Raw genomic sequence first — 15,722 nt, 5'->3', positions numbered from 1 at the left:
GAGAAAGAGCATCAGAGGACTCAGGAGAGGTCATATGAGTCTGCAGTGGCTGTTAAGAGGATGTATGTGAGTATAATAAGTGTGTCTATCTGTGTGTTTGTGTGTAGCTCTGAAATGTTTAAAGAGTCTGTTCCTTTCCAGTGACATCAGTGCAGAGGAAGAGGCTGCTATAATAGTCCCATGGTGTCTTTAAACTCCTGTGTGTCTGCGTTTGCTGGAATCCTAGCAGGTCAGCCAAAGGCTAGAGGAACACTTGTCCTTGCATCTTCCCTTCTGCCTCTTTCTATTCTTCACAGGTATCTCATATGTCCTTTGTCTTTCTTCAGGCAAATGAAGATGAACAGAGTGAGCACAGGACATTGATGAAAGTATAAGACGAGGCCAACAAGTAGGAAGACTGATAGGGAACGAGATAGAAGAAGCGCACAAGACGGCACAGTCCTGCCAAATATGTGATTGGTTGGGACCAATAATGCGGGGCTTATACATTCCAGTAATTGATTGGCTGTCTGATCTCGTTCCAGTCACTGATTGGTTGGGATGGTGTCACAGTCCAACAGCGGTGTCATCCAGCGGGTAAAGGAGAAGACTCACCAGGGCGCCACAGCATTTCAGGTCAAAGCATCATGTGTTGTCCTGCTGTTTACAATTTTTTTTTTGTTGTTGTATATTTCAAGCAATTATTTCTTCACAACAATGAGGAAAAATGCCTTAAATTTGGAGAGTGCTGGTACAGAGTGAACAATGACTGAACTACAGCCAAAATGACTGGCAGCAATCATCAATCGGAGAGTCTCAAGACTTTAAAGTGGTTGTAACTTGATACGACTTTATGTCTTCCTGTGAAATTCTAAACAAAAAATATCACGTATGCTTTGATCTGGTTTGCTTCGCCTAACAAAGAAAGACTGACGGTTTCAATTGACTGTGAGGACTTATTCAACATCCAGTTTTTCTAAAATGTTTCTTCAACTACAAATTGTACACCCAATAAAGCTGTGACGTTCACGAATGTTCAGAAAAGTGTTCCAAAAATCCATCCATGCACAATTTGAAGCACATTTCGGGGAGAACACAATGAACTAAATTAATTTGCCATTATAGTAGAGGCTTTTGGACACATTTGGGCATGTTTGAGCCAGTTTCAGTCAAAAACAGCAAATGTATCTGACTAACGCTTGTCAGGTATCAGATCAGGAAGGTGCTTGCACAAGTTCAGGGTCATATCTTAGCTGCTATTCGGTTCCCATTTATCCAGGGCAAAAGTTGATGTGGATGTGGTTTATCACTTGCTTTCAATGATGGTAACTGGTGTTATCTCATGTCATTTAAGATTTATTGTCTTACACATCCCTGGACTTATTCGTTGGAAATTGACTCATTCTTCAAGCATGTGGGTGCCAGGCTTCCATGGAAAACAGAGGAACAAGACGTTCACAGCTGGCTGTCACATCAACATTTCAAGCTACTTCATAAAGTCATTATCAGGTGCATCGGTGCCCCAAAGCCGAAAGGAATTGCTTTGTTTGCCATATCCAGCAGTCTGAGAAACACACAAAGGGATATTTCATAGGCTGCTGTTGTGTCTTCCAAGAAATGACTTCACTTTCATGTTTTCAACTTACACATTAATCCACATAAGCAGAGACATGGAAGAAAACAACATTAGCCTGATATTATTAGAAACTTTGAGTAGCCATTTGGTGAACTGATAAAATCCAGTCTATTCACTGGAAGATGGTTTAGAGACATGCTGTAATAGCAAAACACAAGCCATGTAGCATATTCTCTACTATCAGTCCTTTAAAGCTTCAGCCAAACTGGCAAACATGTCCATCTTGGCAAACAGAAGCGAAGAGAATCCCAGAAATGTTGTTTTGAGGGGAGCAATGGGATAAATGGTAAGTAGCTAAAACCCTGGTTAGGACTGGTTTGGCCCTGCGGTGGAAATCATGATGTTGGGGGGGATCCAGAAGACACAGTAGGACTCTGGCTTAAGTTGAGATGAAATTATTGGCAGGACAGGAGACGGCTATAAAATACAGATATGAAGATGTCTCCATGTCTCTGATGACTCGTCCATCTGAGACAGAGGCCAAGTAGGGGTTAGAGGGAGGCGTGCCATTGGAACACAAATTAATTCACTTATATGTAATATTCACACATTGAGCATAATTGTCACCCTCTGGTTTCACTGTGGGGTTTTTTTTTTAATATGTTTTGTTATTGACAAATATAAATTTAACATACCATTAGTTGGGTACCTTTGAAAATTTAAACCACTGGCTAAAGTTGAAAGGAGACTATTGGCAGGCTAACAGACAGCAATGAAAAACTCTAATGATTTGTCCATCTGCTTAAAGAGGACATTCAAGGGTCAGCGCATGCTTGCTCTGCTCTGTTTGGATACACTTTATAGATCTTTGCCTTCTTCTTCTGCTCCATACACGACGTAGCATTAAGAAAAAAACCGGAGGAGGCAATAGTTCAGTCATTAGGAGTCTCAATAAAAGAAAGCACTTACATAAATGGCACTGATTCAACCTCTTGTTACCATGATAGGGGTATTTTACAGTACAGTTCATTATTCAGTTACATGAGGCCAATGTTATGTTATATTTTCATATACTAAAAAGTCTCTCTTTAGCTATTTTGTGTAGTTTGGATCTTTCTTCTGGGTGGGGTGTTGGATGGGTATGAACAGAAATAAAGTATTGTGGCATATTGTACAAAATACAGCAGCAGCTACAGAAACTCAAACATCACCAACCAAATATGGAAAGAAAAAGCCATCACTGTTTATTGGCTCTGAGTTTGGAAAAGACCTCAACCATTGAATATTTACTTTGTTCTCCAATTAGACCATTTTTATCACCCTAAATATTTAGTGGCCTGCTTGGTGTTCCCCTCTAAGAGAAGTGATGATTCATTCAGCTAACTCACAATGCATTTATTTGTGTATTGCCTTGATGCTTGTTGGCGAATGAACACCTATTTTTCATTACTTTTCTCAAAAAAAGGATGACTGTGGCGACCATCCATGCTATTATACTCATACTTGAGACCATATTTGCGGTTGTGCCTCTGTTTGCTTGTTGGAGCTCGATATCTCTCTTGGTGTGGACAAAGATTTCTATCAGCGCAGCCAGAGCAGACGCAAAACAGCTGCTCTGGACAAACAGCGGCGTGATCACATAAAAATCCAATCAGCAGAATGAGAACACAAGAACAGCAGCGAGATGCCAAGTGTAACTATAGCTTTTAATTATCCCCTTTACTTAGGAGGTCAGAAGCTGACCAGGTCCCATTTATCAAGATGCACCATTAGCCAAAGGTTAGCTCAACAACCGCCAAATACAGGCAGACAGAGTTTACAAGCAGTGCAAATGATTAAAACCAATACACACATACTTAAAACAACTCCCATATGACTTAACCCAAAGCTTAACACATGCTAGGATTCATTATGGGCTGAAATAACAGCCAGCACTAGGAACAAAGAGTGTGAAGTTGGATGGTGTTTAGATGGAGCTGAATTTGGCCGGCTAAGAGACAGCTATTAGAAAATTAAGATGTTTCTCTCTCTGTTTCTCTTCTCAGTGACTTGGATCCTCTCTGACTCTAAAGGACAGCCAAGGGTTACCAGATGCTAACCAGAGATCCTAGCTAAAACAGTGCAAAGTTGAAGGGGACTCGGCAGCCTTTTTACATTCCAAGTGTGGCATAATTTGGTTACTTCTCATTGTTTGCTTAAAGAGCTGTTTGGATTTCGGTCAAAAAACACAAAAGAAAACTCTCCCCGCAAGCTCCAGAGAGAGCTTGCCTCGACAGCTGTTGTCTCAGTTCGGTGGAAATGCTACTTACTGAGAACTTACTGTTTCTAGTGTTTATTCAAAGTTAAAAACATCCTTGGGAAAGAGAAATGACCATTTGACATAATCTTTCAGTTCTCCGAGCTCGGGCCAGAGTGCGCCAAGGTCTCAGCCTTCAACACTACAAGGACGCCTTGGACATAACATACTTAACGAGAGAAAGATTGAGGAGAAGAAAATATGTGTGTCTTGCGTTGACTGGCCTTGAACTGTGAGCAAGCAAATTAGCTCATTTGGTTGTTTGCTGGCTTGTTAGCTTGAAATCCAACTTCTACAAAAATACTTAGCATGAGACAAGTCATTGGAAAACATAACAATGTCTTCAATTCCACATCTGTCACCTGCAGAACTGGCGCAGTCATGTGTACTGGTCCCATTATGCTTGCTGAATTGACAAGAATGGACGATAATGATTTACCCAGATGTCTTTATGAACTGTTGGGATTTGTCTTCTCATTTTTTAACCCTCCTTTTGTCTTCCTGTCGACCGTCCATTTTGTCCTCCTGGGTTAAAATAAATCCAGTCTGGTTTGACCCGTTTATAAAGCATAAGGTATAAATTATAAAGTATAAAGGTCGCCAAGTGCTTGCTCATGTGGGAATGTTGAGTCTCTTTAAATTAAATTAAAGAGTACGGTCTAGACCTGCTCTATGTGTAAAGTGCCTTGAGATTACTTTTGTTGTCATTTGGCACGATATAAATAAAGATTGGATTGATTGATATAAATTATCATCCAATTCTGTGTTGGACCTTTTTAGCCAACTTCACTTCACTTTACAATACTTATTTTTTGGAAATCAAGGTCAATAGGCCTCATTTGAATGAAATTATACCTCATTTGTGAGTTGTCCTCCCAGGTCAAAATTGACCCATGGACAAATGGAGGGCTACCTTTTGGTGAGAAATCAAAATTTACACCTGATTTGTCTAAACCAGGGGTGTCAAACATACGGCCCGTGGGCCAGAACCGGCCTGCCAAGAGGTCCAATCCGGCTCAGTTACCTTCTTCCTTTTTTCCTTCCTTCTGTCTGTCCTTCCTACCTTTCTTCCTCCCTTCCTCCCTGTCTTCTTTTCCTTCTTTCCTTCCTTCATTCCGGTCTTCTCTTCTCTTCATTCCATCTGTCCTTCCTTTCTTCCTTCCTTCCTTCTGGTCTTCTTTTCTTCATTCCTTCCCTTCCATCTATCTTCCCTCCTTTCCTTCCATCTATCTTCCCTTCTTTCTTTCCTTCCTTCCTTTCCGGTCTTCTCTTCTCTTCCTTCCATCTGTCCTTCCTTTCTTCCTTCTGGTCTTCTTTTCCTTCCTTCCTTCCCTTCCATCTATCTTCCCTTCTTTCCTTCCATCTGTCTTCTCTTTCCTTCCTTCCTTCCATCTGTCTTCTCTTCTCTTCCTTCCATCTGTCCTTCCTCCCCTTCTTCCTTCCATCTTTTCCTTTCCTTCCTGTATTCTCTTCCTTCTCATCCCTCTTTTCCTTCCGTCCTTCCATCTTTTTAGTGATCCGGCCCACATGAGATCAACTTGGGCTGTATGTGGCCCTTGAATGAAAATGAGTTTGACACCTCTGGTCTAAACCTTCTGAGTGAGGTTGCTCAAAGAGGGGGGAAGGCTGGTTGAACGTAGTGTCAGCAGACTGCAACTGATACCTTGCACCTAAGATGACGCACGCCCCAAACAAAAAAAAGTACAGGGGTACCGAGGATGTCTGTCATTATGGATTTAACATACCAGGACTATATTACAGGCTGGCAGTCAGACATACAGTACAAGCAGGTGTCTCTCGTCCTCTGGCTGTCTGTCCGAGGGATTTTCTACCTGACGGTGGAACGCAGCCAGAGGTTATCTGAGGATGCAATAAAACACCGTGAACACTTGTTTTATAGTCTAGATCTTCACTTCTTCTTCCACTGTGGTGCCAATTTTACTTCTTCGTATGGACTATATATGGAGGAGTCCTGTGTCCTTCCTTCAGACATGGTAATAGAGTTTTTACGGCACACACAAAGCAAATAAAACTCAATCAGTTACAGTTACGGTACGCAAACCTCTGTGATGAATCTCCCACACAGACTTTCTCAAGGTTAATTTTCCGTTACTCTGTCTTCCTTTTTTCCACATCCTTCTTATTCTCTCTCTCTCTCTCTGCGTCAAACGTACACACACACACACACACACACACACACACACAGGTCAGACCACGAACACTTTTAGGGACATTACATAGACTTACATTCATTTCCTGGAGACATAACCTAACCATCGTCACTACTTACCTAACCCTAATTCCAACCTCAACCTCACTGAGCCAAAGATTTTGCCAATTGGCGACATGGCTTTTGTCTCTGATTAAACAAGCTGTCTCCTATTAACTGGCCCTAAGTCTGAAAATTATCCCAAAATTAGCTATAATTAGGTCACTTCTGGGGACATTACATAGACTTATCCTAACATTAACCACTGACCCAAACAATTACTTTTTTATAAATTGAGGAGGACAAGGAATTTGGACAAAGTGTCCCCAATTAACTAGTCTTAAGTCAATTTCCCCAAAAGTAGCTAATGAAAGAAACACACATGCACACTGAAAAAAGACTGAAGGAGAAACATTCAAAGACAAAGAAGGAATGCAGGTGATGAAAGACGGTATTTAAAGGTGTTGGTATGGAGAATTTGTTTGTCAATGGTTAACGTCAGCAGTAGAGAAAAGTGTCCCTTCCTTTCCTCCCTTCCCTCCCTCCTTTCCTTCCTCCCTCCCTTCGTCCTTTCCTTCCTTGTCTCCTTCTCTCTTTCTTTCCTTCCTTCCTTCCTCCCTCCCTCCCTTCCTTTCCTTCCTCCCTTCCCTCCCTCCTTTCCTTCCTTCCTCCCTTCGTCCTTTCCGTCCTTGCCTCCTTCTCTCTTTCTTTCCTTCCTTCCTCCCTCCTTTCCTCCCTCCCTCAGCAGTAGAGAAAAGTGTCCCTTCCTTTCCTCCCTTCCCTCCCTCCTTTCCTTCCTTCCTCCCTTCGTCCTTTCCTTCCTTGTCTCCTTCTCTCTTTCTTTCCTTCCTTCCTTCCTCCCTCCCTCCCTTCCTTTCCTTCCTCCCTTCCTTCCTCCCTTCGTCTTTTCCGTCCTTGCCTCCTTCTCTCTTTCTTTCCTTCCTTCCTCCCTCTTTTCCTCCCTCCCTCAGCAGTAGAGAAAAGTGTTCCTTCCTTTCCTCCCTTCCCTCCCTCCCTTCCTTTCCTTCCTCCCTTCCCTCCCTCCTTTCCTTCCTCCCTTCGTCCTTTCCGTCCTTGCCTCCTTCTCTCTTTCTTTCCTTCCTTCCTTCCTCCCTCCCTCCCTTCTTTCCTCCCTCCTTTCCTCCCTCCCTCAGCAGTAGAGAAAAGTGTTCCTTCCTTTCCTCCCTTCCCTCCCTCCCTTTCCTTCCTTCCCTCCCTCCTTTCCTTCCTTCCTCCCTTCGTCCTTTCCGTCCTTGCCTCCTTCTCTCTTTCTTTCCTTCCTTCCTCCCTCCCTCCCTCCCTTCTTTCCTCCCTCCTTTCCTCCCTCCCTCAGCAGTAGAGAAAAGTGTTCCTTCCTTTCCTCCCTTCCCTCCCTCCCTTCCTTTCCTTCCTCCCTTCCCTCCCTCCTTTCCTCCCTCCCTCAGCAGTAGAGAAAAGTGTTCCTTCCTTTCCTCCCTTCCCTCCCTCCCTTCCTTTCCTTCCTCCCTTCCCTCCCTCCCTTCCTTCTTTCCTCCCTCCCTCAGCAGTAGAGAAAAGTGTACAGGAGTCCAGGATGTCTTCGGCTCAAAGTGTTTATTGAAGCTTGGCCAAGGAGAATCAAATTATTATCAATACACTCGTCTGATGAATGATGCCACCGTGATTCTGAGGAGACTGTCCTCCGTGGAAAGTCTTTAAGCCTTCACAGATAGTACCGTGAACTCTCAATGCCCATAATTGGACTCAATGCATCTACAGTAACGGAGCTATTGGTTCGTTATTCTATGAACTAGGAAACACAGTCAGGCAGTCATATCTAACCTTGGCTGTCCTTCCTTACTTCCATCTTTCCTTCCTTCCTTTCTTTCTTTCATCTTTCCTTACTGTCTTCTCTCCTCTTCCTTCCATCCTTCCATCTTTCCTTCCTTCGATCCACCCTTCGATCTTTTCATCCCGTCTTCTCTTCCTTCCTTCCATCTGTCTTTCTTTCCTTCCTTCCTTTCTTTCATCTTTCCTTACTGTCTTCTCTCCTCTTCCTTCCATCCTTGCATCTTTCCTTCCTTCGATCTTTTCATCCTGTCTTCTCTTCCTTCCTTCCATCTGTCTTTCACTCCTTCCTTACTTTCATCTTTCCTTACTGTCTTCTCTCCTCTTCCTTCCATCCTTGCATTTTTCCTTCCTTGGATCCTCCCTTTCTTCCTTCGATCTTTTCATCCTGTCTTCTCTTCCTTCCTTCCATCTGTCTTTCTTTCCTTCCTTCCTTTCTTTCATCTTTCCTTACTGTCTTCTCTCCTCTTCCTTCCATCTTTTCATCCTGTCCTTCCTTCCTTTTCCTTATGATCCGGCCCACATAAGATCAAATTGGTCTGTATGTGGCCCTTGAATGAAGATGAGTTTGACACCTCTGCTCTAACAGGCCTCTCTGTCCCTTTCCAACATATAGAGAAGTTTTTAAAAACCACATTTCTTATTGTCTTGTACATAAAGGAGCACATCATCTTTCTAAATGCAAACAGGCACACACAGTAACACGTAGAGCTGCAACTATTGGAATATTCTGTTTTTTGCCTCCCCATGTGATAATAAACTGAATATCTTTGGGTTGTGGACTGTTAGTTGGGACAAAAGTACATATTTGAAGACTTTGGGAAACCGCAATCAGCATTTTTCACCATTTTCTGACATTTCATCGTCCAAAAAATTAATAGATTCATCAAGAACATAATAAATGACAGATTCAGTGATAAGGAAAATAACTGTTAGTGGCTGTGACTGCGTATGAAGTCAATGGAAAGATGCAAGTAAACACAAATTCGCCCCGGGGCGTCATGTGTTTCGGGGCGTATAAACACAAACGGCCCTGGATTGAAACTTACAACAATACTGTCAAGACGCTCACAGACACTTTTAATTTTTCCGTACACACATGTGGCTGGCTCGGGGCAGAGGTAAACCAGTGACTTTTGGCCAACATCTGTATCATTTGAGTTCAAGGAAAACACAAACACATAGAAACAGGCCAATCTTATGACAGCGTAAGTACATACACACCCATGGAGGAACGCTGACAAACAACATGATTATAATGATGATGAGGTCTTTGTTCATGAACTCTACAGGACCTGTGGCTGGCTACTGTTCACTCACACTCACTCACACACACACATACACACACACACACACACAAAAATGTTCTCAAATCACACTCAGACACGCAAACCTGCAGATATATGCTCTCTTTTTCACACTCTAAACCCACAAACAGAGACTCATACACGTGGCTGGCTGTCTATGTTTCACTTAGGTGATTTGTTTTGGCCAACATCTATATCACTGAGCTCAAGGAAAACAGGCACACACACACACACACACACACACACACACACACATAGACATATACACACACACCGTTTATGTTTAGTGTGGGCCAAAGATGCTGCATGCTTTTGGTCAGCTCAGCTATTCAGCTTGCTATTCATAGAAGCCCACAAATTTATCACTCAGCACTGTGCGTGTGTCTCTGTGTGTGTGTGTGTGTGTGTGTGTGTGTGACTGTGTGTGTGTGTGTGTGTGTGTGTGTGTCTGCATACGTGTGCATCTGCAAGAAATAGAAGAGATTCAAGAAAGCATTATTTTACTGAATGATGAAAGAACAGGAGTAGAGAGATGTAAGAAGTGTGTGTGTGTGTGTGTGTGTGTGTGTGTGTGTATGTGTGTGTGTGTTTATTTACCCTGTATAGGCTGTGTGTTTTCCAGCCTGTAATCATGTCAAGCTAACAATCTCAACGTAACAAATGGCCCACACTGACAAACAGACTGACCTTGAATGCATCACAGTGGCCATACACTACACAAGGAAAGTGGCACACATATACACACACACACCCACACACACATACACACACACACACATACACACACACTCAATCATACTTGTGGTTTTGGGATCTCCTCTGGCTGTGGTTCAACCAGTGAACTTCCACTGACCTGCAGCTTTGGCTAGACAACCAAATTACTTGAGTAAGAAACTAACTGTCAGAAAACCATAAAAAATCTTTTGAACTCATTTGAATGGAAATTCAATTATGATTATGAGCAAATCATCTGGTGGAGTTTGGTCTTTATAAATATTTTAACTGATATAATGTTTATTTTTTTCCAGAAATAAGATCATTTATAATATTTATAAAAAGATTACTGATTTGGATACTGTTATACTAAATAAAATGTCTGTGAATAGGATGACAAGTTGAGATTTGAGAGATATTTATCCATGAAAATCAGTTATGACTTTCTCTATTAAAAAAAAAAAAGTTGATTGGTCACACCATTCATGATCTACTCCATGAACTTTGACCTTTATTTCAGCAAGTTGAATTAAAGTTGCTTGAATGAGCCTTTGGTTTAATGTCAGCTGAAGTATGTTACATTAAACCAACAAAGAAGGCAAGTTTATAGAAGGTGTATTTGTAAAGCACCTTTGAATAAGTCAACTCAAAAGGGGCATTGATGCAAAATAAGTGGGTCAAAATTCACCCGATGTTGGTTGACTAACAAAATACTGGGTTTAAAAAAACGTTTTTCGCTATTTCTTGGTTATTTACCCAAACTCAAACTTACATGTCACAGTTTATTATTGATTATTAATCATGTGTGTATCTCTTGAATGTCACATGCACATTATTATATATAAATAAAAATGCATTTGTGACAGTTTCAGCTAAAACTTAAGCTTGTTGTGGCTAACATTGGGTTAAAATAACAGATTGATTTAGAGTTACGTTAACTCAACATTGCATTGGAGCCATATTGACCCAAACTGCACTTGACAATTGATTTTTAGTGTGTAAAAGAAACACAAGACACATTTATGTAGAATTTAAAAAGAGAAATAGAACCAAAATCCACAGGCTAAAAACAGGACAAAGCAACTTTAATACTAAAAATGTGCATAACTTTGGTTTTGAAATCATTTCAGTCGGCCAGCTATTGTGGAAGAGAGTGAGCGAGTACATCATTTGTTTATATTCGACATCGTCACTCCCTACATGGATCCACCGAGCTCATCGCAGCAGGGATTCAGGGAGCGACGTCCCAACAGAGGGGAACTGTTGCTTCAAAGATAATATTATTGTGCATAAAAATGATGGGAAAGGTTGGAAACATCAACGAGTTCCTTTATTTAATGAGGCTTGTGGTTACATTAATAAATTTGACTTTTATACATCCTAATGAAACAAGAAATAATATTTGAGATCATACTCTTCTAAGGAGCCAAATCTGGGCCATTAATTTTCCTTATTCCAACTGAAAGTCCAAGTTTTGATATTCAATTTTGAAAAATACAACAATGTAATTGCACAGATTTAGCTCCATATCCATCTTTCTAATAAGAAGCTGAATATAAACTGCCAGTATTATAGTCTTCATTTTCTCCAGTTGCATTAAAATGACTTCAAATACAAATCTGCACTTAAAATAACTAGAGTTTGAAAACCCTACTGGATTCTGCTTATTAACAGATTACATTATTGTCATCATTATTATTTTTCAGTAACTATGAATTCAGGCCTTTTTGCTGTGATGATCAGATAAAGCAAAGAATGAAGGAGCTAAATGGAAAATGAATAAAAGGAAAAAAAAAGACAGGTAATAAGAGGAAACATGACTCCTGTGGGTTTTGGGTTTTATTAATTCGGTTTCATGGTGGCAAGCTGAATTCCTGCAATGCCTGTCCAGCCCTGCTTACCCTGAATATGAACAAAATTAGGGAGGTAGGGAGGGACGGAGGGAGGGAATGAATCATTAATAGCAAGGTGATACATCAGAATTTTATCCATTTATTCGGGGTTTTAAATAAAATGTTCTCTCGGAGAAATGCTGACTAGCTATTCTAGAAATTACACAATAAGCTTCAATAATCTTTTGGATGAGGTTCATGGGCCTTTGGCTTATGAAAGTAATTCAGTTTATGTGAGCTTTCCACTCAAATGAATAAATGACAATTCCCAAAGCTGGAGCCTGGAAGGATCAGAAGTGGAGCTATCAGGTGACAGCAGAGATTTAACCAAAGTTGTTGGGTCTGTATGTACACACGCTTCAACATAGTCCTTAAGAGCAAAGTATTTCATGGCAAGTTGCAGTTTTATGGTTACAGTGAAATAGCAAACAGATGAGAAGAATGGAGACGATGAACGGGAATCATGTTTGGGACACACAAGAGGATTACTGAGCTGATTTACACCAGATTTGTCCTGGCAATCAGAGCGAGTCCCTGATTAGAAGTTTGATTGTGTCTTGTTTACGGCGAAGTTTGATTATCTCTTGCCTCCGTACCAAACTCACGAGCCCCGTTTAGACCTGTTATAACCTATTGTATCCAGATTCAATTACAGCAATCTTGATTTATTGTAAGAGACTTTTCACTTCGCTGGAATCAGAAGAAAGCTGATTAAGAGCAAATTAGCCATGCTAGGGGCTCTGTCAGACTCTAGGCACTGTGGTGTTTTTAAGATAATGTGAAGAGAGTTTGTTTACCATGGTCACTATCTTACTTCAGCTTGTTTGCACGCTAACATTTTAGTTCAGGGATAAGCACGAGTTATAAAGTACTGCTGAGGTTGATGGCAAAGTAACTCAAAACCAAAGTATTGGAAAAATTCTAATTTTGAGCTAATAATAGAAGGTTAAAGAGCAAATATCAGGCATATTTCTAGGTCTGTATTTATATTTTGGGGCTGTACTGGAATATCTTTGCATGATTTACAGTAGGAAGGAGGGAGGAACAGTCAAAACAGACGGGTCAATTTGACCCGGGAGGACGATACAAAGGTTAAGACACTTACTTAACCCCAGATCCCAGATTGTTCCCGATGGCTGTACCAACGATGTATGAATATGTGTGTGAATGGATGAACGCAGTGTAAAAGTGCTTTGAGTGGTCAAAAGACTAGAAAAGGACATTATTATTATTATTATTATTATTATTACAAAAGGTTTAATAAGTGTCTTGTAAGTATCTGAAAGAGGTGTGATGGTTGAGGGGTCAGGGTCAGGGTCTGGCACCCCTCAGCTTCCCCTGGTGAGGAAGTAATACAAACTTCAGTCTGTGTGTGTAATCTTAACCTTCCTGTTGTCCTCGAGTCAAGGAAGGAAGGAAAAAAGGAAGGGAGGAAGGAAAGGAGGAAGGGAGGAAGGAAAGGAAGAAAGAAGGAAAGAGAGAAGGAGGGAAGGAAGAAGGAAGGAAGGAAGGAGGAAGGAAAGGAGGGAGGAAAGAAAGAGAGAAGGAGGCAAGGAAGGAAAGAAGGGAGGACGGAAGGAAAGGAGGGAGGAAGGGAGGAAGGAAAGGAAATAAGAAGGAAAGAGAGAACGAGGGAAGGAACAAGGAAGGAAGGAAGGACGAAGGAAAGGAGGAAGGAAAGGAAGGAAGAAGGAAAGGAGGAAGGAAAGAAGGAAGGGAGGAAGGAAAGAAAGAGAGAATGAGGCAAGGATGGAAAGGAGGGAGGGAGGGAGGGAGGAAAGAAGGAAGGAAGGAAGGAAGGACAGGAAAGGAGGGAGGAAGTGAGGGAGGAAAGAAAGAGAGAAGGAGGGAAGGAAGGAAAGGAGGGAGGAAAGGAAGTAAGTATCTAAGTATCTCAAAGAGGTGTGATGGTTGAGAGGTCAGGGTCCTGGTGAGAAAGTAATACAAGCTTCAGTCTGGGTGTGTAATCTTAAACCACGATGTAATGACTGAGGATGACGGGGTTTCTTCTGTTAGATGTTGAAAGGAAGGAAGGAAAGGAGGGAGGAAGGAAGGAAGGAAAGGAGGAAGGAAGGAAAGGAGGGAGGAAGGAAGGAAGGAAGGAAGGAAAGGAGGGAAGGATGGAAGGAAGGAAGGAAGGATGGAAGGAAGGAAGGAAGGAAAGGAGGGAGGAAAGGAGGGAGGAAGGAAAGGAGGGAGGAAGGAAGGAAAGGAGGGAGGGAAGGAGGGAATCTTAAACCACGATATAATGACTGAGGATGACGGGGTTTCTTCTGTTAGACGTCGACCTCTTCCAGGAACAGAAGCCCACACAGACACTCAAAGGATGGAGAACAGTGTGTGTATATATATATGTGTGTGTGTGTGTGTGTGTGTGTATGTATATATATATATAGAGAGAGAGAGTTACTGGATCAGTGAAGAAGGATGTGTAGATTGATGGGTAGAGGATAGAGTTAAAATAAAGAAAGGCATATATATCATTTTTAAAGGCATCATGAAGCGTATATAAACTTAAAGTCAAGCAAGGTAATAATTTAGTTCTTAAAATGATATTCCTCTCTATATACAACTTAAAAAACTTAAACCCATTAATTTGAACCTAAAGCCTCAACTGTGCTGCTGCAGGTTTTTTTTCTTGTTTCTTCACCAGAGCACAGGATCTGATTCAGCTATTTAGGGTGTGTGACTTTTCTAAAAACCTGGCTTGGATTGTAAAGCAAAGAGAGGCGTATGAGACTTGAAAGCTGTATCAAGTTCAGGATGATCAGCAGGGACTTCCTGTCAGACATTGTTAAAATGAAGCAGACACACAGACATTCGCAACGGAGTCAGTTTTACTAATTCTATTAAATCTGATGTGCTGCACCGCAAGTTAAAGCATGACAAGGCATCGATCAGGTTTTGGGGGAATCTGACTAATTTCCCTCCTAACCCAGAGTTCATATTTTATGTGCCGCCGCCAATTTTTTTATGTCTCTGAAATGATGTGAAATAGTAAAATCATGTAGTTCAGTTGGACGAGCTATCCATCTTTGGAGAACAATGTTCCATTTCACAATTTTAATTCTTCTAGGACGTCTAATTGACAAAGCAGTTGAGCAAAACCTAAGCTCACTTTTAACTCCACTTGGAGATATTAGAAATACGTCAATTAATTTGTCTGACTAAGAGAAATGCTCAAAATGTCCTCAAACCAAACTATATCCTATAACATTTATATCTGGAACTGCAAGGGACCCCAGTAGCAACCCTGATGAACTCCTTTCAATATATATATACTAGGGCTGTCAAACGATTAATTTTTCAAATCGAGATTAATCGCAGAATTTCCATAGTTAATCGCGATTAATCGCGTTTTGAATTGCATGTTTAAAATCCTGTTATTTTCCATTTGAAGGCAGTTTTAAGCCCATAATGTAAAGCATTTCTTACCAGAGTGTCTTAACTGGGAATCAATCACGGCTCTGCTGCAACTCCCACACTCCAAAATGGTCCTTTGGTGGAGCTGAGGCTGGCTTGGCTGCACCTGGGTGTTTAGCGTGGAGGTGCTAACTCAAACTCCACGTACTCCGGTGGTAGTTAAACTCCGTTTGACACAGGTTGCATTTTACTTTTGACTTGTCAACTGAACCGTCTGGAAGTGTTTTAAAGTTAAACAAGCCGTTCAAAAGTCCAGTAGCTCCCTTACTTTCCATCACCGCGGTAGGTTTACTGCAGGAGGCCACTTCAAAGCATAGCGCTACAGCTAGAGGAGCCGTCTACGGGGGAGTAGAAGGGACAAAAAGGCTTGCAACATTAAAATGTGATAAAAAAAAAAACGCGTTATGGATTGCATTAATCTAATCGCGATTAACGCGTTAACGCTGACAGCCCTAATATATATATATACATATATAAAAACTAAAATATAACCATTCAATACGTCCTGAAATCTAACATT

This window comes from Scomber japonicus, chromosome 22 (assembly GCF_027409825.1).
Source record: "Scomber japonicus isolate fScoJap1 chromosome 22, fScoJap1.pri, whole genome shotgun sequence".
NCBI lineage: Eukaryota > Metazoa > Chordata > Actinopteri > Scombriformes > Scombridae > Scomber > Scomber japonicus.
The sequence above is the reverse complement of the archived record's forward strand: the minus strand, read 5'-3'. Positions refer to the sequence as shown.